Source organism: Myotis daubentonii, chromosome 14, assembly GCF_963259705.1.
Source record: "Myotis daubentonii chromosome 14, mMyoDau2.1, whole genome shotgun sequence".
Lineage (NCBI taxonomy): Eukaryota > Metazoa > Chordata > Mammalia > Chiroptera > Vespertilionidae > Myotis > Myotis daubentonii.
The window spans coordinates 24,251,416-24,272,757 of NC_081853.1; the positions used below are offsets into that span (position 1 = coordinate 24,251,416).

The window sequence follows — 21,342 nt, forward strand, 5'->3', positions numbered from 1 at the left end:
GCCCTTTCAGCTACAGCCTCCACTGATAGCACAGGACACACAAAAACTACCCAGGGGAGCCCTGTCAACCCACTGAATTGGAGAGGTAATAAAATGATTGCTATTTAAAAGCCAGGAAGTTTTGAGGTGGATTGTTGCACAGCAACCATGATATGAAATGAAGACATGAAGTGAAAGCTACAGGGGGAGAGGGGTCAAGAACATTTTTGTTGTTCTTTTCTTTTTTTATTGATTGATGAGAGAGAGAGAGAGAGAGAGAGAGAGAGAGAGAGAGAGAGAGAGAGAAAGAGAGAGAGAGAAAGAGAGGGATTTTCATGAGTTGATTCTTGTATGCGCCTTGACCGGGAATTGAATCTACAACTTTGGTATATCGGGACCATACTCTAACAACTGAGCTACCCAGCCAGGGCCTGTTGTATTAAAGACGGAGGGGGGGGGTGGGGAGGGGAATCACAGCATGTTGTTATGGTGATGAGAATGATCCAGAAGAGGTTAAAAATGATGCTGTGGAAAAAGAGGGAGGATTGCTGGAGTGATGTCCTTGAGCAGATGAAGGGGAATGCGGTCCAGTGCACAAGTGCATGGTCAGCTCACCTGGCAACAGGTGGGAGGCTGAGTATGTGGGTGGAGATGCTGGCGGGAGGGTCAGTGCTTGGCGGAAGGGAGAGTGAGGACAGGGAAGGGGCGTTAAGGGTCTGGGAGAGTGGAAGGGGGAATCAATCCTTCGGCAGAGCTGGAGTGTGATGAGTAGAAAGGTAGAGCCTAATTGGCAGGCGGCACTGAGGCTCTCGTAACAGTCAAGGTCATGAATTTTAAAGTGAGCAGAGTCTGGCTGGTTATCAGCTTTTCTGCAGCCACGTTTTCTGCAGCTGCAGCTGTGTAGGGGCGGAGGGAGAGTTGGCTGAGTTGTGGTGGTGCCAAGCGACTGTAGAAAGCATAAATAATGAGTGAAGACGAAGATCTGAGGAAAAGCACCTCAGATTAAAAGCTCAAGACCAGGGCAACATTAGAAAGCAGACTGTAGATGGGGAGGGAGAGTAGAACGAGAGAGGGGGTGTGAGAGACTGGAGAAAAGTAAGAAGGAAGTATGATCGTGTTTGAGATTGGTGGCATTAGGCAAGCACACTTAAGTGTAGATGAGTTTCAGATCCTGTACCAAGAAGAAGTTTTGATGGGAAGGGTGGCCTGGAAGCCAGGAGGGTGCCGGGAGCCTGAGACAGACAGGGAGGTGACAGCTGAAGCACCTGTGCCACCCCCTCACCTCCCACCCCTCCCTGCCCCAGGACAAACTCGGCTCTTTTTCATTTGGTTACAGATCTATTCACCCCAAGGTGGAGCTGCCTGTCCCCTCCCCACTCCTCCCTCACTCCCCCAAACCTCCCCTTCCTGGGTTGTTAGAAAGCTCTTCACAGGAACTTCACCCCAGGAAACCTCTCTCTCTCAGAACACCCTTAACAGCCAAGTCCAGAGGTGAGAAGTGTTCCAGCAGCTTGGCAGTAGGAGCGCCAGGCTGGGAGAGGGGGCAGGCAGGCGCACACAATGGCCCTCCTGCCAGAGGCACACGTAGGGCTTCTGGGGAGAGAACCAGAGCCCGTCAGGAGAGGGGTCCCCGGCTCTCCCACACCTTTCGGTGTGTCAGCTGCTCCCCTGCTTCCCAAGAGAATCACCCGTTAAAAAGTCCAGATGACAGTGAGATCTAGAAATCCTTATTTTTAACCAATTCCCTGGGTGAGATCGTAAGACATAGTCAAGGTTAGAAACTACTGATTCTTCTCTTTGGGCCTTGGTCTCTCACATGGGCGATAAAAGTTAACGCACGAGTCTACGTGTGCTCCTACGCACAGATTTGCTTTGAGCCCATGACAGTCTAGTGGTGTCATTGTTCCCACTTTTTTTTATTTTTATTTTTTTTAATATATTTTATTGATTTTTTACAGAGAGGAATGGAGAGAGATAGAGAGTTAGAAACATCGATCAGCTGCCTCCTGCACATCTCCTACTGGGGATATGCCCGCAACCCAGGTACATGGCCTTGACCGGAATCGAACCTGGGACCTTTCAGTCCGCAGGCCGACGCTCTATCCACTGAGCCAAACCGGTTTCGGCTGTTCCCATTTTTGAGGTGGGAAGAATGGGGTTTATAGAGGCAAAGGGATGAAGGGCTGGGCCACAGGGTCTCCAACAGCATTCACCCTGCTTCGATTTGAGGAATTTGAGAGAATCCCAGGGGACCTGCAGAACTCCCTCCCAGTGCTCGGCTGACACACCCAGGAGACTCTCAGGTGACTGGGATGAGGGATGAGTGATGGGTGGGACAGTGTGTCCAATGGGTGTCACTACACATGCATGAGTGAAGTTCCCTCCCCTCCCCCCTGCATCCTTCCCCCTTCCCCACACAAGCTCCCAGCCTTTTCCCTGACCAGTTGCTGCTCAACCTGTAACCTGTTTTGGAAATCTTCGCTGCCATCTCTTCACTGTGCCCAGAGTAAATATTTCTGCACTGTGTAGAGGCAGGTGAGTTGGGAAGTGGGGAGAAAGTTCTGTCTGGCTGAGTCGCTTTAAGAGGGAGGGTGGAGAGAGCAGTCTGTAGCTATTCAGACGTTCGCTAGAGGAGCCCCGTGACGGGGCTTCTACTTAAGAAAAGTCCTCTGCTCACGTGCAGATGGAGGGGAGACTGGACTGGAAGAACCAAGCCACGAGGTCTGCAGACAGTTAGGAAGCTAAGGAAATCATTCAGATAACCGCAGCCTAGGCTGGGTGTGGGGAGGAGAGAATGGAGAGGCGGTGGGCTGTGGTGGCTGATCTGATGGTGGTGATGAGGTTTTGGCCAGACAGTCTGGGTGACGGGTGACGGTAGGCATTGCTCATGGAGATGGGACACGGGAGGGAAGAGACCGTGTTATCTTCAGAATTATGCTCCAAGTACCTGGCACCTGGTGGACCCGCTGCGAGGGGACGGAGGTGCTAACATGTCCTCTTGGGTGAGACCTCTGAGAGAGTTTCTGTTTTCATGGTGGGAGAGTATCCAATGCCCTGGCACCAGGGTTAATTAAGGTCCCTCCTTATCCCAAAGGTGCCCTGGTGAGAATTAGGAAAAGGCAACCCCAGAGAATGGGAGGCAATATTTACAAACTGCTTACCTGATACGGATCTAGTAGCTAGAATATATAAAGAATTCTTACAAATCAACACTAAAAAGCAAACAACCCAATTAAAAATTTGGCAAAGGACCCAAATAGCTACTTCTCCAAAGAAGATACAAATGGCCTCGGAGCACATTGAAAGATACTCGTCATTAGTCATTAGGGAAATACAAATCAAAACCACAGTGAGATATCATTTCACACTCATGAAGATGGCTTTATAAAAGGGAAAAGCGAACAAGTGTAGGCAAGAACGTGGAAACTTTGGAACCCTGAAACATTGCTGACAGGAATATAAAATGGTGCAGCTGCCCTGGAAAGCAGTTCAATGGCTCCTCAAAAAGTTAAACATAAAATTACCATATGACCCTGCAATTCCCAGGTGGATATTCAAGAGAATAAAACACATAGGTTAACATGAAAATGTATACAAGAATATTCATCATAGCATTATTCATAGCAGCCCAAAAGAGGCAACAACTCAAGTGTCCATCAACTAATAAATGAATACACAAAGTGTGGAATATCCTTACAACGGAATAGTATACAGCCATAAAAAAAGGAGTGAAGGAGTGATATAACTCCTACAACATAGATGCTAAATGAAAGATGCTTGAAAACATGCTCAATGAAAGAAGACAGTTACACTAGTGTTGATTCCATTTAGTAGTATATGAAAGTGCAGGATAGGAAAATCTATGGACATAAATACAGGTTGCCAAGCAATGGAAGAGGAGGGGAATTGGAAAATATGGAGTTGTTGTTGTTTTTTTGGCGGGGGGTAGGGGGTGATGGAAATGTTCTGGAAGTGGACAGTGGTGAAGGCTGCACGGAATTGTGAATCTACCAAAACCACCCAAGAAGCAGAATAAGCCCTTCTTCCCACTTTAGGCGTGGTGGTTGACTTTGGCCCCATCTCCACGATCTTTGAGCCTGAACGCCCTCCAGCTACAATTCCACCACACACTCAAAATCCTTGGGCCAGGCCTCCTTTACACACCCAGACTCACTCATTCCTTCCACTGCAGCTACACAACCTTTTTACCCTCGCACATCCCCAGGAGCCTCCTGGGGACTCACCACTCCCCCTCAGACTCTCCCATGCCCCACCCTCTCCACCTGCTCCCTGCTCCCCTCTTCCAAGAACCTCCCTTAGAGCGACCCCACTGACTTCCCATCAACCCTTTGCACTTTGGAAAACACCCAGTTGTCAAGTTTTCACCGAGGCTCTGCCACTTAAAGCCTGTGTGTCTATGAGAATCGTATAACTTCTCTGGGCCTCAGTGTCCCCATCTGTGAAATGAACATTGCCGCGTGCCTCAGTCACTCAGGCTGCCACAGAATACCACGGATTGTGCATTTATGTTCTCACAGTTCTGGAGGCAGGAAGTCTGAGATTGGGGTGCCAGCACAGTTGGGTTCTGCTGAGAGCTCTTCAGGGCTGGCCAACAGCAGCCTTCTTGCCAAGTCCTCACACTGCCTCCTCTCTAACCCCGTCATGAGGCCCCACCCTCACGACCTCTTTAACCCTAATGAACTAGCAAATACCATCATACTGAAGCTGGGGCAGAGGGGAGGACATAGACATTCAGTCCATAACACCATGCTTCTCTGCCAGGTGGGATTCCACGAAAAGATGGATGTATAGATCTTTGTAAGTACAAAGTGCCAGACCCTTATGAGGGGTTATTTCTCATCATCCCTGCATGGACTTGTGTTTTCTCCAGAGGGAAATACCACACATTGGTCATAAGCATCTGACCTCCCTAGGCAGGTGCTCAAGGGCAGAGGGTGTGTCTGCTGTTTTTGTTCTCTCAACCAGTGAGGCCCAATTACTAGAAGCCAGAATCCAAACTGCCTCTCTCCCTCCTGGGATCCTAGAACCATAGCTTGCCTTGAGTCATGGATATTTGAAAATCTGATTCCTAAACCTGACCATAAAGTCCTTAAATTTAAAGGTTCTGCAGGGAGAGGCTTTATTGCTCTAAACTTCAGTTTTCTTATCTATAAAAAGGGGAGAATATCCCTATTTCATAGCATTGGGGAGGGGGGTTAAATGAAAAAACCATATGGTAAGCTCTCAATAAATGCTGGTGATGAAAATGCAGGTGTGTATTAGCTGCCTATTGATGAGTAATAAGACACATATATTGATGTTGTCAGTCTTAATTTTAGTCATTCCGGTGGGGGCATGGAAGGAGCGCTTGCTAATTTCTGTCACCCAGAAGCCTTATATTTTGCCGCCCTCCACCCCCATCGGAGGCTGTTGTCTCAAAGCTACTGTCCTTTCAGAAAAAGAGAAACCAGGATCTTTTCCTGGCTTTTGAATTTCAAACGTCTAGGGTCTCAGGGGCAATGGGAAAAGATTCTTGTGTATTGATGACACGACTAATATGGGAAAATGCAAAGGCTTTAGGAGGAAGGCTTCACCTTCCTGAAACTAGACAAGAGTTTCCAAAGGACGGCGAGGGAGGGGGCTAGAGCAGAAGCAAGTCTCTGAGGGAAGGGACACTTGAACCTGACCCACCTCTGGCATGGCCCTGAGCTTGCATAGAGGCTCCAGAATCCCCAGATAAACTCAGGAAAAGAAAAGGTAGAAAGGACCTGTGCTCTTCTAGGTGGACTCCTAGGCAGACCTCTCCTAGACATTTCTCTCTAGAGGAGAAATGTGTGGCTGGGCAGAAGAACCTCAGACGTCTAACAGAGTCTTCTGTGTCCCAGGGCCATGGGAGCTGAGCAGTGTTTTCTGGGAACTTGGGGAGGGCCTGGGAGCAGCTGAGAGGTGGAATGAGATTTAGGAACAGGGGACAATTTAGAAAGTGACCTGTGTGGGTGGGTCACTCCTCCTCAGATAGGAACAAAGATGTCACAGATGCCAGTGTGGATATGTGATGGTGCAACCCAGATGCTCCCCACAAGACCCCCTAAAACTGAGACACCACCCACAGAGAAATAGCAAAAACAACTTACTTGAGGTTTTATCTGCTCCATCGTTCTGGTGACATTACAGGTCAAAGTGGCTACTAAAGCTCCAGCCATTGCATCTACATTCCAAGCAGCAGAAAAAGAGGAAGACTTTGCTTGTCCCCTTTTAAGAGACTTCCCAGAAATCCCCACATTTCCCCTTACATCTCATTGGCCAAAACTTAGTCACATAACCTCACCTTGTTGCAAGGGAGGCTGGGAAATACAATCTTTTAGTTGGATATGGGGAGAATCATTACAAGGGGCAAACCACAGTCCCTGGCCCATCATGACTTTAGCATTTGTTGCATTATATCTGAGTAGTTTATTTGGATATTTTCGTCCCCAGCTAGGATATTTTAAGGGCAGATTCTTGGCAGCTTCATCTTCTACCCCAAAGTCTAGCACACATTGGATACATTTGAGATGGAGGAATAGGTGACTAGGGGTTACATTTCTTTGGATGCTCTGGGGCCCAGAGCATGGTTTTCTGCCCACAGCAAGCCATCAATAATTGTTTAATTAAAATGAGTTATACCCTGGTTAGTGTGGCTCAGCTGATTGGAGCATCTACCTGTGCACCAAAGGGTCTCGGGTTAAATTCCTGGGCAGGGTACATACCTAGATTGTGGGTTCGATCCCGGTAGGGCACATATGGGAAGCCACCGATAGATGTTTTTCTCTCATGTCCATGTTTCTCTCTCTTTCCCTCTCTCCCCCTTTCTCTCTAAAATCAATAAAAATTTAAAATTTTAAATAAATTAAAATGTTCTTGACCTTAGTTTCCCCATTTAAAAAATGGGTATAAATGACCTCAAAAGTTAATTCCAATTTGAACATTCTCAGAATCCATTGTATAAAGTTTGAAAAATATAGCCAAATATTTTAAAAAATGAAAACCTGGCCAGTGTTAGGTGCTGTGTGTAGCTTTCAGTCTTTCTCTATTTCTCCCACATAAAAACATATACATGTTTTACATATAAATAGAATCCCACTGTACATACATTTTATAGCCAACCACTTTTACATAATGACATATGGAGGGACTTCTGCCTATAACATATTAGCTTGTAGAGAACAACCTCTCAATGAACAACTAGAAAACCTGGATAAAATCATTAGAAAGAAAATAAAAATCTGTTAGAAGGCATCAAAGAACTACCCAGGAAGCCACAACTTGAAGGATCAAGTTCCCAGAGTGAAAAGAAACACGTGGAGGTGGGCCCAGTATTCTAGGTGGGTTCCCCAACAAGTTCCTAGCTAGATGGAACCAGATGGAGAGACTGAGAGGCTGAGAGGAAAGCAGATGCTAAGGAACAGAGCAGCTAAGCATGACTTTCAGCAATCTTATAGGGCTGGAGAAACAAAAAATAATTTGCGCTGAACACATTCAGGGCCATTACATGTTCTCCTGGAGCATATGTGAATATTCACTAAAGCTCAAAGACCTTTTCCATACATAGAGTTTTGGCCTTGGAAAGAACTCCAGAGACAATGTAACCAAACACTTCATTTTATGGATGTGGTAACTGAGGCCCAGGGTTGCTGAGGACTTTCTGGGAGCCACACAGCAGACTCATACAGCCTTCTGGTGCAACCCTCTTGCACTGCACTGCTCTGCTGCTGCTACTACTTGCCTCAAACTCCCCATTACTCTCCATACCATGGGGGGGGGGGGGGGGAGAGATATGTCAAATTCCTTTCACTTCTGATTGTGATCTTTTAATAAATAAAAGTGCTTTTCAAAAGGAAACCAAACATAAATCTGTTTATAACAATTACTGGGCATTTTTCCTAATGATCAAAGTAATACAAATTTACTAAGGAAATGTTAGAAAATACAGATATGTGAAAACCAAAAGCATCCACAAATTTTCCTCTCCTTCCCACTTATCCTGGATACAACTACTTTAAGCTTTTTTATACACAAATAGGTATATATTTTCACAAAATGCCTACTTGGTCTTTTATGACTTGCCTTTTTAACTTGTTTGTATCATAACTAGTTTTCACATAAGTCCATATTCTCTAGTATGATTTTAACAGCTATATAATTGTTCATTCTATTGATGTACCATAATTTATTTAGCCAACTCCCTATAGTTAGACATTAGGGTATTTTCAGTTGTTCATTATTCTACACAATCCTGTAATGAACATCTTTATGTATATCTTGATATGATTATTTTCCCAAGAAAAACTCTCAGAGTATGGAACAATAGACTAAACCTTTTTAAAATTCTAGGGATCTGGTTCCCAATTGCTTTCCAGGAAGGCTGTCTCAATTTACACTTCCTCCAGCAGCGTACACACCAAAGCCATGTGCTTTACATAGGAGGGATGGAAGGAGTAGGTTTTGTCATTCCAGCTTGACCTCTGCTATTCTTGCTCACTTTACACAGATAGGCTTTACAACATGCCAGACTAACTAAATTTAGAGAAGTCAGACTAAGTGCCCTAGGCCAGAAACTTTGGAACTGATTCAGAGCCAAGTTGAAAGGGTCAATTTTAATAATTCTATAAAACATCTTGCTACTTGGCCCACTTTGGCCCTGAAGGATACACATCTGTTCTCACAAACTGAGCAGGAAATAAAACAAAGGGAGGGCCATATTGCCTACTTTGGGCAACTACATGAAAAATGACCACTTGGATCTTAGCACCCAGAGTTCAGAGTCCTCAGAGGAAATGGCTGAATTCATAATGTGATGGATGGGGAGCTGGGTTGGGCAGCCTGCCCAGATCTACCAGTCCAGAGCTTGTTGCACAGTCTGGGAGCCCATCACAGTGGCATTTACTTCCTGCGGGTCTTAAGTGCTTTGTGTTTTTCCAGTTTCCCCTGTACGACATGCAAAGAAAATTCCGATGGTTAGTGGGAGATCTAAAATTTCTCAGCTAACACTTTCACTGGGATTTGTTTCCAGTCAGGAGACATGGGTTCTATAGCTGATCAGCTGGGTTCTGTCGCAAGTCCCTTCCCCTCTCTGGAACTTAGTTTCCCCATATGAACAAGGAAGCAGTTGGCTTGGATTTGGTGAGCCATTAATCCTGTTTCCTATGGGAGAGGGAAGAAGGAAGGGTCTCAGGGGCTATCAGAGTTGAGCACTCTGCACATACAAATGTATTTAACACTAACAACGGCTCCATGAGGAATTGGATATCTGTACCTCTCCAGCACCAGTGCCCCATTATTCTGCTAAAGCACTCTGACTTCGTTTTAGGCAACAATCTTTCACCAACTCCTAGCTCTTGTGACTTAGGACAGACCAACTCTAATCATAGGCATGTGACTCGGGCTTGGCCAATCAGAGCAACTGTGATGGATTCAGAGCTGAACATGTGACCCAAGCCAAGCCAATGGGAGTCAACCCTGAGATTTTTGCTGGAAGTATTGGGAAGGAAGTGATGTCTTTGTCTTGAGGTTGCTTAATTGGCCATTTCTGCCTTCCTGTGGAAAGACCCATCCTGCTAATAAAACTGACACAAAGGAAAACAGTAAAGAGAAAAACAGATTCATGACAACTTCCTTTGAGCTTCTGGCATGGACAATGTCTGAACCCCAAACTACTTCCTAAATTTTTCAGTTCAGAATCCTTTTTGGCTGAAACTGGTTATAACTGGGTTTATGTTAACTGCAACCAAAAGAATTATCACTGAAACCCTGGATATGACACAGACATTATTATTCTCATTTTACAAGTGAAGAAATTGAGCCTCTCAGAAGCAAAGTAAGCATAGCGCTAACAAGTGGCAGAGCAGATATTTTTAATCTACCTCTTTTTAATCTGTACCTCTAATCTCTATTCAGGAGCTCATGTGGTACCCCTTTTCTAGCTTTCTTCCACAAAGCACAGAAGTAGGAACAGGTTTGTGGAGGCAGACTGATTCAGGGTCCAGACCTGGTTCAGCTTCTTCCTAACTGTCTGATCTTGGAATGACTTATTAACTATATACTCTGAACAAGTCTCTTCATCAGTTTGTGCCTCAGTTTTCTCATCTGAAAAATGGGCTGATAATAGTATCTACCTCATGGATTGTTGTGAGGAGTACATGTATTAGATCATGTGACACTCTTAGAACACAGATGGGCACATGGTAAGTATGACATAAGGGCTAGCTGTTATTTTTCATCTGCTGCCTATATTGTTAGTAAATTGGCTATCCCCTCTCCAACCCACACACCCAGGATATGGCCCAAGTTATCTCATTCTATATCAGTTCCAGATGCCACAACAAAGCATACATACCCAGGTCACCAGGGGCTTCGAATAGTGTCTGACATGCTGTTCCTAAAAGGCTGACATTTCTAAAAATGCTGATCACTGTGAGCTTAGCAGACCTAAAACCAGCCTGGGAAGTGAAACTTTGGAGAGGAATTCCAAATAATCAAGCCTTGCTGACTTGCAGAAAGGAGAGAGAGGGGATGGAAGTAAACACAGCCATTTCCAAGGTACCAAGGTTCCTGACCAACCCCCCCCCCCCCACACACACACACATACCCCCCGTTTGGTTCTGTCGTCCCCACAGCTGTAGAGAGCAGAAATGCACTTCCCTTAGAGTTTATACTAGTTATTACCTCAGAGTTAACTCAGTTCCAAAGGTGTATTAGTATGGAGGCCCTGGAGAATCACCAGGGAATGGGAGGGGCTTACTGTGGATTCAGAGAGTCCTGGTGTAGGCTGGTGCAGGGGGCTGGTTCAGAGCTGGTACCCAGGACAGTAACGTGCCTGTCAGCTATCTCCAACCCAAAGTCTCCTATCTCTGGGCTTCACTCTCAGCCCTTTAATCCCCATCTTTCAAACAGGCATAGTGGTCGATGAGCTACCAATAATGGGGCACTTACTAAGTCCCTTACATAAATGATTTCAGGAACTGTCCAGGGGCCCCATTGTCATAAAGGTTAGAGCACCGTAATGATGACCTTGTAGCCAGCCTGCATAGGGTGGATTCCCAGTTCCCCTCCATACTAGCTGTGTGACCTTGACCAAGTTACGTAACCTCTCTGTACCCCAGTTTTCTCCTCTGTAAAACAGGGATACCAATCGTCCCTACTTATTCTGGCTGTTGTACAGATTAAATAAGTAAGCATCTGTAGCCCTGAGAAGAATGCATGGCACGATGATAGCTGTTTTTATTAAACCTCATTTGATAGAAATGGACCCTGAGGCCAGAGGGAGGGATGACCCATGCACCAAACTCAGCTTGTGAAGCTGGGTCTCCAACTAGCTCCATGTGAGCCACTGAGTGGAACTGTCCTCTACTCAGAAGAGGCTAAAATACCCCCAGGAGGCCCCAATTCCACACCCTAGCACCCCCACTCCCACCCCAGTTCCTCCTTCTCAAATGCTCTCCTCTCCCTCTGAACTTGGGCATCTCTTTTGAAGTGTCTAGATCAGATCTAAATAACTGTTTAAGGTGTTCAAATGGGATTTTCCTGGTAAGGAAGAGTGAAAGAAAACTGCCTCTCCCCCCAGGTTGGAAATGAAGGCGGTGGGTATGAACTCTCAGGCTCCCGGAGTCAGAAGGCAGGGAGGCTTGTGGGATCTGCAGAACTTCATCCCCCCCCTCCCCCTCCCCCTGGCAACCCCCACCGCCCCACTTGCTGCTCACAGGGATGCTAATTGAAACTTCAGCTCCTCTGGAGAAGCTAGGGGAAAACAGGTAAGAGGTGCGGCTTTCTAGACCCTGGTGGAGGGCAGCGGGTGAGGGGGTCTCCAGTTCCCCTTGAAACTTCTAGGGGTAGGTGCCCACCTGTCGAAGTTATTCTTACTCTGTCTGCCTGGCTTTGGCTGTCAGTCTTTTTCTATTTGGGCCTCTCTAGCAGGGGTAAGGGGGGATGGGGTATCACTCTAAGTGTTTGTCTATCAGTCAGTCCGTGGCGGGCTTTGCCCAGCATCGTCTCTTCTCCATTTCTAGCCCTGCCTCTTTATCTGGACTTACCTCTATTTCTGTCTGTCTGCCCTCAGTTCTCACCGAGGTTCTGCCTCTCATTTCACCTCTCTCTGCAAACCGAAAAAGCCGCCCCACCGCGCTGAGCCGGAGGCTGGGGCGCTCAGCGGGAGCAGCTCCGACCCGTGGGCGGACGGCGGGACGTGCTGTCCGAGCCGAGGCGCCCGCCTGGCGCCCCCTCCCGGCGCGGGGCGGCCCTGGGAGCGCCGAGCGGAGGCGGAGGCGCTGCAGGCTGGCGGGCGCGGGTCTCCGCCTCGCTCCCTCCCTCCCTCCGCTGCCCCCTCCCGCGCGGCTCCTCCCCGGGAGCCCCACCTCTCCAGTCGGCTCCCTCAGCGCCGCGGCCAAGGAGCACCGAGCAGCCAGGCCGCCGCGGCCGCCGCATCTCCAAACTTTCCCCGGAGCCGGTGAGTAGGAGCCGGGCGCGGCCAGGGCGCGGGCCGAGGCGGGAGCGGGAGCGGGAGCGGGGCCGGGGCGGTGTAGCCGGGCTGCGCGCTGGTCTGGCTGGGGTCTGGGCATCCCCGAGGAGCCTGGCGGAGAACCGAGAGCCCGCCGGCGTGGGGTGGGCGCGCCTGCGGGACCTGGGGACGCGGGTGGCTTGGGGAGGGTTCCGTAGCGCGCCTCGCTCCATGGCACCCTCCCGGGTACTCAGTTTTGGCCCCAGCGCCCCGACGCGCGGACACCTGTGGCTTCCCCCGGTGGGTCCGGGTGCGCGCCGCGCGCCCCTGCCTCCCGGCTCCGGTGCGGAGAAGGGAGTCCCCAGCTCCCCTAGAGCCGCCCTGGCTCGGCTGGCTCCGAATCGGATGCGAATCTCAGTCCCAGCCCATCCGTTGAGTGCGTTGTCTGTGCCAGGTGGACATCCGGGATCTCGTTCCATTCTTCCTGTCGTTTGATGGGACCTTAGGTCCCTTCTGCTTGTGGCCGGGTATTATCCTACCCATTTCACAGAGGAGGAAACTGAGGTCCCGAGAGGGAAAGTTGTGCCCAGGAGCACCAGCGAGTCAGGAGAGAGCAAGGGTTTTGAGCCCCAGTCGCCTGACATAACTTCACCGCATGCAGGCGAGGCCCAGGTTCAGCATCGCCAGGGGCCAGGTGTGGGTGGGGAGCGGCCAGAAAGCCAGAAGGACCCTTTGGAAAAATAAGAGGCCATCGCTGCCAGGGAGTGGATTCTCGCGGTAGGAGCGCATGGGGGCTGCGGGTCCTTAGGGAAAGGGTGAGCGGGCACTAAATTCTGGCAGGTGCTCTCCATTTTTCCGGAGGGAGCCAAGGAAGGCAGGAGCAGGAGCTGGAGAGCAGCTGTTCCTCACAGAAGCCGCCTTCTCTTTCTAGGTGATTAGCCCCCTCGTCCCCAAGAAGAAGACCCCACCGGGATCCCGGAGACTCTGAGGTGCCTGCTGTCTGGGAGCTGGCAGTACACAGATGCACCAGGTAGGGTCGCTGTCCTCTGGCAGGGCGCTCCCGCCTCACACCCCAGCCGGACTTCAGGAGGCAGCGCAAAGTCCTACTGTGCGGTCCTTGTCCCTTGGCGGGAATGTGCTTGGGAATCTTTCTGCGATGAAGGGTAGGCCCCTGTGACTGGGGCAGAGATGGAGTGCATCTCCGGGTCATGAGGGAGAGGAGAGTTGGGGGTCTGATAGGGAGGGGTTTGAATGCCCCAATCTTGGCTTTTATTTTGGAGGCAACCGGGAACCAGCAGAGACTGGGAGAGGGAGAGTGGATGGAATGATCAGAGTCTCATTGCATCCCAATTCATTCTCACGGCAGCCTTGCAAGGTAGGCACTATTATTATTAGCCTCACTGAACAGAGATACTCTGTGAGGCTCAGAGAAGTTAAGTAACTTGCCTGAGGTTGCCCAGCTGGTCCCTGGCAGAGTTAGGATTTGAACATGGGTCTTATCGTGCAGATGGGACCTTAGGTCTCTCCTGCTTGTGGCCGTCAGCAGCAAAGGTGAAGACTAGAGAGATGCCAGGCAGCATGGTCTCTGATGCGCCTGCAGCCGCTCTTCTTTCTCTCTAATAGGTGTCCTGCAGGAGGCATACTGCTGAGTGGCTGATCCCTCACAGGAATCCCTAATGACCCCATGTAAATCCCTAACGACCCCATGTAAATCCTCAAGGCTTGCTAGACCTTCACACATGAGCACAAAGCTGCCTAATGGTACCGGCTGACTCAAGACGTATCTTCTTGGTGGAGGAAGAGTCTGTAGGGAAGTCTGTACTGTCCATTTTCAAATGACAAAGAATCCTTACAAGGCGGGAGGTGGCCCAGCGCTGCCTGTCCATGATTTCAGAGCTGGGTGGAGGCTAGAGCTGCCTGCCAGGAACTCTGGAGCCCAGAGGAGTCGTTTAGGCAATCCTCGGCTGGGAGTGGTCCCTCTTGGCCCTGGGCTGAGTGTCTGAGGTAGGGAGAACTTCTTTTCCTTGGACTCTCAGAATTCCGTGTTTGTACTTTCATTTTTACACGCAAGGAGTGGCTGATGGAAAATGGTGTGGCTTTCTGTAACAAAGAGGAGGCATAGCAAAGAGATCAGAGCTGTGGATTCTGGTGCTGGCTCAAACTCCAGTGCTGTCACGGAGGAGCTCTGTGGCATTGGGCAAGTTGCTATACCTCTCTGTTCCTCAGTTCCCCGTTTTTAGAGCAGGAGTGTTCATAGCACCTTCCTCACTGGGTTGGTGAGAGAATTATGTTCATGTGTATAAAGCACCTAAATGGTGCCATGTAATACATAAAAGTGCTATTTGAACGTTAGCTGTTATTGTGTTACTATGAAGGTCAAACAGGCTAGCTTTTATCCTGGCTCTGCCACCTGCATGCTGCCCCCCACCTCTGTAAGCCTCTTGCTCTCTTGTCTGTAAAGGGGGAAGAGATACAGTGTTAGATGTAAATGTGTGTCCCCCAAGTCTTAGTGAAATCTCTACCTTTAAATAGCCTAAATCCCAAAGTCTTCGTGCAGACTTTTTTATTTATTTTCATAAATTTTTTTAAAAATATATTTTATTGATTTTTTACAGAGAGGACGGGAGAGAGATAGAGAGTTAGAAACATCGATGAGAGAGAAACATCGATCTGCTGCCTCCTGCACATCTCCCACTGGGGATGTGCCCGCAACCAAGTTACATGCCCTTGACCGGAATCGAACCTGGGACCCTTGAGTCCGCAGGCCGACGCTCTATCCACTGAGCCAAACTGGTTTCAGCCGTGCAGACTTATTTAAACTTTCCAGAGTTCTACTGGGTACTCAGCAAAAGCTGGGCATTACCACAATTATCACTATTATGGCCAACCTCACTCCTTCATGCTGCAGCTTAAACTTTACTCTCTGGCTTGTTTCTGGGCAGAATGGATTTGGAGCACTTTTCTGACTTGTGTGGGCAGGAGAAAGGCTCTTCCTTTCTTGCAGTGAGGCTCTCTCTTCATGGTCATTTCTCAGGTCCCTAAGGAACAAATGTGGGCTTCTTGGTGGTTGTGGGATGTCAGAGGGTAGGACTGAAGTTAATTTCACCAGGTTCCATGTTCTCATCAAGGCAAAGCTTTCAACAGAACGTACCACCCCAGCTGCCTTTCAGATTGTCATACTGACTTGGGATATTTTGTGTACCTTCCAGGGAAAGTGGACACATCCAGAGTTCTGAAATGTTTTCCCTTAAAGGCAGAATAGTGGAGTGAAAAATAGTTCAGGTTTAGAGCCCACCTTGGCCTTTTGAGCTGAGTGACCTTGAGCATCAGTTTCCTCATCTGCAAAATGGCCAGTGATCGTATTTTCCGGTCTGTTTCTCAGGATGGAAAAGCAGAGAAAAGAAGGGGAAAGCCGGTAGTATAAACGGCAAAGAATTGCATGCAATTTTAAGTGCTTCTCATTAGCATTCAGGCTGGACGTTAGCAGTAATTGCTCCTGATCCAAGACGTTTTATCTGCAAGATGTACCTGGCAGAAGATCATTCAGGCCCCCGTTGCCTGCTGCCCTGCCTTTCACAGTGATGATGAGCACTTCTAAATTGCGGGATGTAATTATAATAAAGCTCCTGTATCTTATTTATAAGTGACTCACTTCTGCCATTAATGGTAGCTGAGGACTCAGGCACACACTCATCGGGAACAATGCCACTGATGCTGTGGGAAGAGAGACCAGGATGCCTCTCTTCTCTCTTGCTCACTTTCCCTGCTGTCATTCTCCAGTGATAATGCACAAGAACCACATGGGCCAAGATCAAAGCTGACAGCTCACCATTTGTGCAGCAGCTTGGATAGCAAGGCCCATTGAAACTTGATGCTGCCAGCAGAATGGATGTTAGACATCATTACATCACAACAGAGAGGATGGAGGAGAGGAGCTTGAGGAAGGCACCTCCAGGGAGTGCTTAAAAGCATGGACTCTGGTGTCTAACAGGCCTGAGTTTGAATCTTGGTTCTGCCAGCTAGTTAGTTGAGGTATGATTTTTGACTATCTTCTTAACTAGACTCACAGCCCTGATAGAGCAGAGACCAAGTCCGTCTTATTCACCAGGGTATTCATAGCTCTTAGCCCACAGAAGGGGCTCATGAATGCCGAATCAATGAGTGAATATATGAATGACAAGTTGCTTGATTGAGCCTCAGCTTTGTCATATGTAAAATGGGGCTAGTATAGCATCTGCCTTGTAGGTTGGCTGTGAGGACTGAATGAGGAAATGTTATGCACAGAATAAGCATGCAACACTGCCCTCGGTGACAGATTGATGAAAAGAAACAGGGACACAGCTGGCCTACTCTGGGAGAGAAAACTTTTCCCCACCCTCAGACCAACAAGGGGCAATAATGCTAGTCATAAGAATCCCCTGTATTCATACAGCACTTTACAAAGGGCTTTCATCCATTGACTCCTAACAACTAGGCATAATGGCTCTTCCTGTTTTACTGGTGAGGAGACTGAGGTTTGGGGAGGTTGGTGGAATGCCCAAAGTCACACATTTTAGAAGCCCAGGTTGCTCTGATCTGGGAGCTGTTATTGCTGAGCTCTCTATTGGTCCACAGAGGGTGTAAGGTGTACTGTTTCGTCTTCCATGAACATGGTATTTCTCTTCATTATTTAGGATATCTTTAACTTCTCATGGTACAGTTTCTTAATTTTCCCTTGGTGGCATTGCACATATATTTTTTTAGATACATTGCTAGTTCTGGGATATTTTCCATGCTATCAACACTAATAAAAGAGAAAAATGGTAATTGGCGTACGAGCTACCCTTTTCATTGGCTAATCAGGGCTATATGCAAATTAACTGCCAACTAAGATTGGCAGTTAACTGCCAACAAGATGGCGGTTAATTTGCATATGTAGGCACAATGCAGGGAGGCGAAAGGGAAAGCAGGAAGAAGCCCCCTGCCACTGACAGTGATCGGAAACCCAGGGGGGAGCTAAGAGCTGGGGGGCAGGGCAAAGGCGGCCCTGGGGCCACCTTTGCCCTGCCCCCCAGCCATGATCGGAGAATCAGGTGCCTTTTCCGCCCTGGCCAGTGATAGCAGGAAGTAGGGGTGGAGCCAGCGATGGGAGCTGGGCATGGTCGAAGCTGGCAGTCCCAGGAGCTAGGAGTCCCTTGCCTGGGCTTAAAGCGAAGCCCACGATCGTGGGGCCGCTGCAGCTGCTGGTCCCCGCTGCCCGGGCCGGACGCCTAGGCCAGAGGCGTCAGGCCTGGGCAAGGGGCCGATCCTGCGATTGGAGGGTGATGGGGGTCAACGCCTGAGGGCTCCCAGTATGTGAGAGGGGGCAGGCTGGGCTGAGGGACACTCCCCCCCCCCCCACACCCAGTGCACGAATTTCATGCACCGGGCCCCTAGTTTTAAATAATATACATTCATAACTTAATGCTCTATAGGTAACTTTTTGGCAAAAATATGTCTCCATTTTGCATATTGATTTTATATCCAGAAATCTTGCCAAGCTTTCTTACTAATGAAAAAAAAAAAGAGTAGTTATAGATTCTTTTGAAAACACTATATATAATACAATTATAGGAAGTGAAAATAATAGTTTTGTTTCTTTCTTTACAATTCTTTTGTTCCTATTTCTTTTTCTCCCCCCGCCCCTAACCCCATCTTACTGCCCTGACTAAGACCTTAGTACAAGAATAAATTAAAGATGGGATAGTGGGCATCTTGCCTCTTGCAGCTTTTAAGGAACTCTACATTTGATAACCAGGTATAACATTTACTCCAGGGTTTTGGTAGGTAATCTTTACCAGATGAAAGAAGTTCCTTCCTATTCCCAATTTGCTGAGTGTCTGTTTTCTTTTTAGTCATAAATGGAAGTAGAGTTTGTAACAGATGTTTTCCCTGCATCTGCTCAGATGGTCATATGATTTTTCTTTGTCATTCTGTTAACTTGGTGAACTGCATTGATTTCTGTTTTTCTGGAATAAACCCAACTCGCATTGTCCTATAGCATCATTATTGCTGGTTTATTTCTGCTCACCATTTTGCTTGGAATTTTAACAACATGAGTTCATGAGTGAGACCCATTGGCAATTTCCCTTTCTAGTGCTTACTTGTCAAACTTTGGTATCAAGGTTATGCTGGCCTCACGAAACAAAGTGGGCGGTATTCCCACTTTTTTGATTCTCTAGAAAAGATTTTGCAAGCTGGGTGTTGTTCTTATTGAGTGCTTGGTGAACCTCACCAGTGAGACTCCCAGTGGGTGGACACTAGAGTAGGGGGAGTGGGGAAGGCAACCGGTTTCAGCTCAGTCTAAGGGGAAACTTTCCAACAGTGAGAGGCGAGGCTGCCTCAGGCAGCAGTGAACAGGGACTGTGACCAGGGCTGTCTGAGTGCCCCCGAGCCTCGGGTACGGTTCTTCCAACCAAGGATCACGAATGAAGGCAGCTCAGCCCAGAGTGAAAGTCTGATGCCAGTGAGTTCCACTTGAGTCTCCTCCTGCTTCTTTTAAAATTCTGCCCCTGCAGTCAGTGTACTCACCATGAATTATTATTCCCCGGTGCCCACAGATGGAGGCACCAGACTCCATGGACTGTTCTTCTTCCAGTTGGTATCAGTTTGCCTGGAATCCCCAGATTATAACTCGAGGCTACGTCTCTCCTGCTGATTCCCCTTGTTCCTCTAGGGCCGTGGTCAGCAAACTGCGGCTCCCGAGCCACATGCGGCTCTTCGGTCCCTTGAGTGTGGCTCTTCCTAAGCCTTAGGAGTACCCTGATTAAGTTAATAACAATGTACCTAGCTATATAGTTTAAGTTAAAAAAATTGGGCTCTCAAAAGAAATTCCAATCGTTGTACTGTTGATATTTGGCTCTGTTGACTAATGAGTTTGCCGACCACTGCCCTAGGGTTTCTAGATTTGGGTATGTTTCTCACCCCAATCTTCCCTCATTCCTCGTTTACTTAAAAGTACCCAGCTCTCTGCTAATTTGTATCCTCTTTTAAAAAAAATATTTTATTGATTTTTTACAGAGAGGAAGGGAGAGGGATAGAAGAGTTAGAAACATTGATGAGAGAGAAACATCAATTCCGCTGCCTCCTGCACACTCCCCACTGGGGATGTGCCTGCAACCAAGGTACATGCCCTTGACTGGAATCGAACCTGGGACCCTTCAGTCCCCAGACCGACGCTCTATCCAGTGAGCCAAACCGGTTAGGGCTGATTTGTATCCTCTTTCTTGATCCCCATAACAATGTTATGAGGTACTTACTATTACCCCCATTATTCAGATGAGGAAAACAAGGTTTCTAGCTGTCATCGTTTTAATGGTTTCCTATTTCACACTAAATTATCACTCTCTAACCTGTTTGGGTTTGGGTATAAGGAAAAGGTCTAACTTCAGTTTTTTATCCACATAGTTAACCAGTTGTGCCCATCCTATTACTGACTGTTTCTTCCTTTTCTCACCTACGCCACCTGTATCTCACCTATGCCACCTCTGTCAGACACTAACTTACTCCCTATCTTCTGAGGCAGAGCTGCGGCATTGCACACCTCCAGGGGGCACCATTCACATGGTTTTCTATCTTGGGTCTCAGGGTATGTGATTGGAAACCCTGTTATTAGTAGCAGGTCTCTTTCCAGGCTGTCTGTTCTGGTGTTGAACTTTCTGCTGATTCTAGTGGATGACCGTCAGGCAGGGTCATGGCAGGAAACAGAGCAAACGCCAACTGGGCACAGCACAGGTGGCGTGGGGGCGGGGGGGGGGGGGCGGAGGAGTGAGGATCTGAGCCATTGCTGCTTTGCTGGTTACCTGCATAGTGTATGTTTTCATAGCCAGCAAAGGCATCTGCTTTCCCCTTCTTTTATTGCTTTTTTTCTTTCTAACTCTCTAGGCAATTTTCACTCGGTTTATTCTTTTGGCAGAACTTCATTTACTTACTGGCTGGCTTTTCTCTGTTCCTGGAGAGATTCGTCATTCAGTAAATCCACCTACTGTCCCTCTGCCTGAGCCCACGAGAAGCACAGTTCCATCTGCAGCCTACACACGTGATCTGTAGCATCTGTCGATGTGACTGTTTTTTGGTCCTGGGCCCCAAATGAAAGCCTCGCTTTCTCTCCTCTGTCCACGGCCCCTAGCTGCCTGTATGGGCCTCTGGCAGATCCCAGTTTCAGCCTCCTTGGAGAAAGACGATCTAGCTCTTCAAAGCACACCCCTAGGGGCACCCTTGAGCACATTTAAGGGAAACCATAAATTCTGCATTTAAATCGGAAAACAATCTTCTGATAAGTTCTTGCAAAGCAGAAAGAGACAAAGAGACAAAATGTAATTGTAGATATAAATTCAATTATATAAATGATACCCACAAATTCAGTTGACAGTTAGGATCATGGTTTCCAGGGCCAGATGACGTAGATTCCCATCTGGTTCCAACCCTCTCCAGAGTGTGTCCCGGGCAAGTCACCCAACCTGTCTTTGCCTTAATTCCTTCAGCTGTGAAGTTGGATTAGTGACTGCATTCAGAGACAGGATTGCTATGAGCACTAAGTGAGTCATGAAGTTCCAAAGAATTAATATTTGAAAAGCATTTACAGCAGAGCCTGACAACTCATAACTGTTTATTAAATAAGCCAGTGATTTTTCAACCAGTGTGTCACAATACACTGGTGTGCCGCAAGAATTTTTAAAATATGCGAAACCTGATTATTTAGTTCGGGCACCAACCTCTTTTCCCTTAGATTGTCAAATAAAAAAATGACAACAGCCAACACAACAATAGCCGTTTGGTGTAAATGAATCAAAAGTTTGCCCTGAGAGGTATGGATCACTGGTTAGAGTGTGGCCCCTTGCACCAAAGGGTCGCAGGTTGATTCCTGGTCAGGG

The 21,342-nt window shown here is 47.9% G+C and overlaps 1 protein-coding gene across 1 annotated transcript in view; it reads left to right on the top strand.

Moving 5' to 3' along the window:
• Positions 1–13,380: 13,380 nt before the first annotated feature.
• The window catches only part of HRH1 (histamine receptor H1), a 78,830-nt gene continuing 70,868 nt past the window's right edge, over positions 13,381–21,342 (top strand). The window contains exon 1 of the mRNA XM_059663584.1: positions 13,381–13,481. The gene's annotated coding sequence lies outside the window, so the exon portion shown is untranslated. The remainder of the gene's footprint in view (positions 13,482–21,342) is intronic.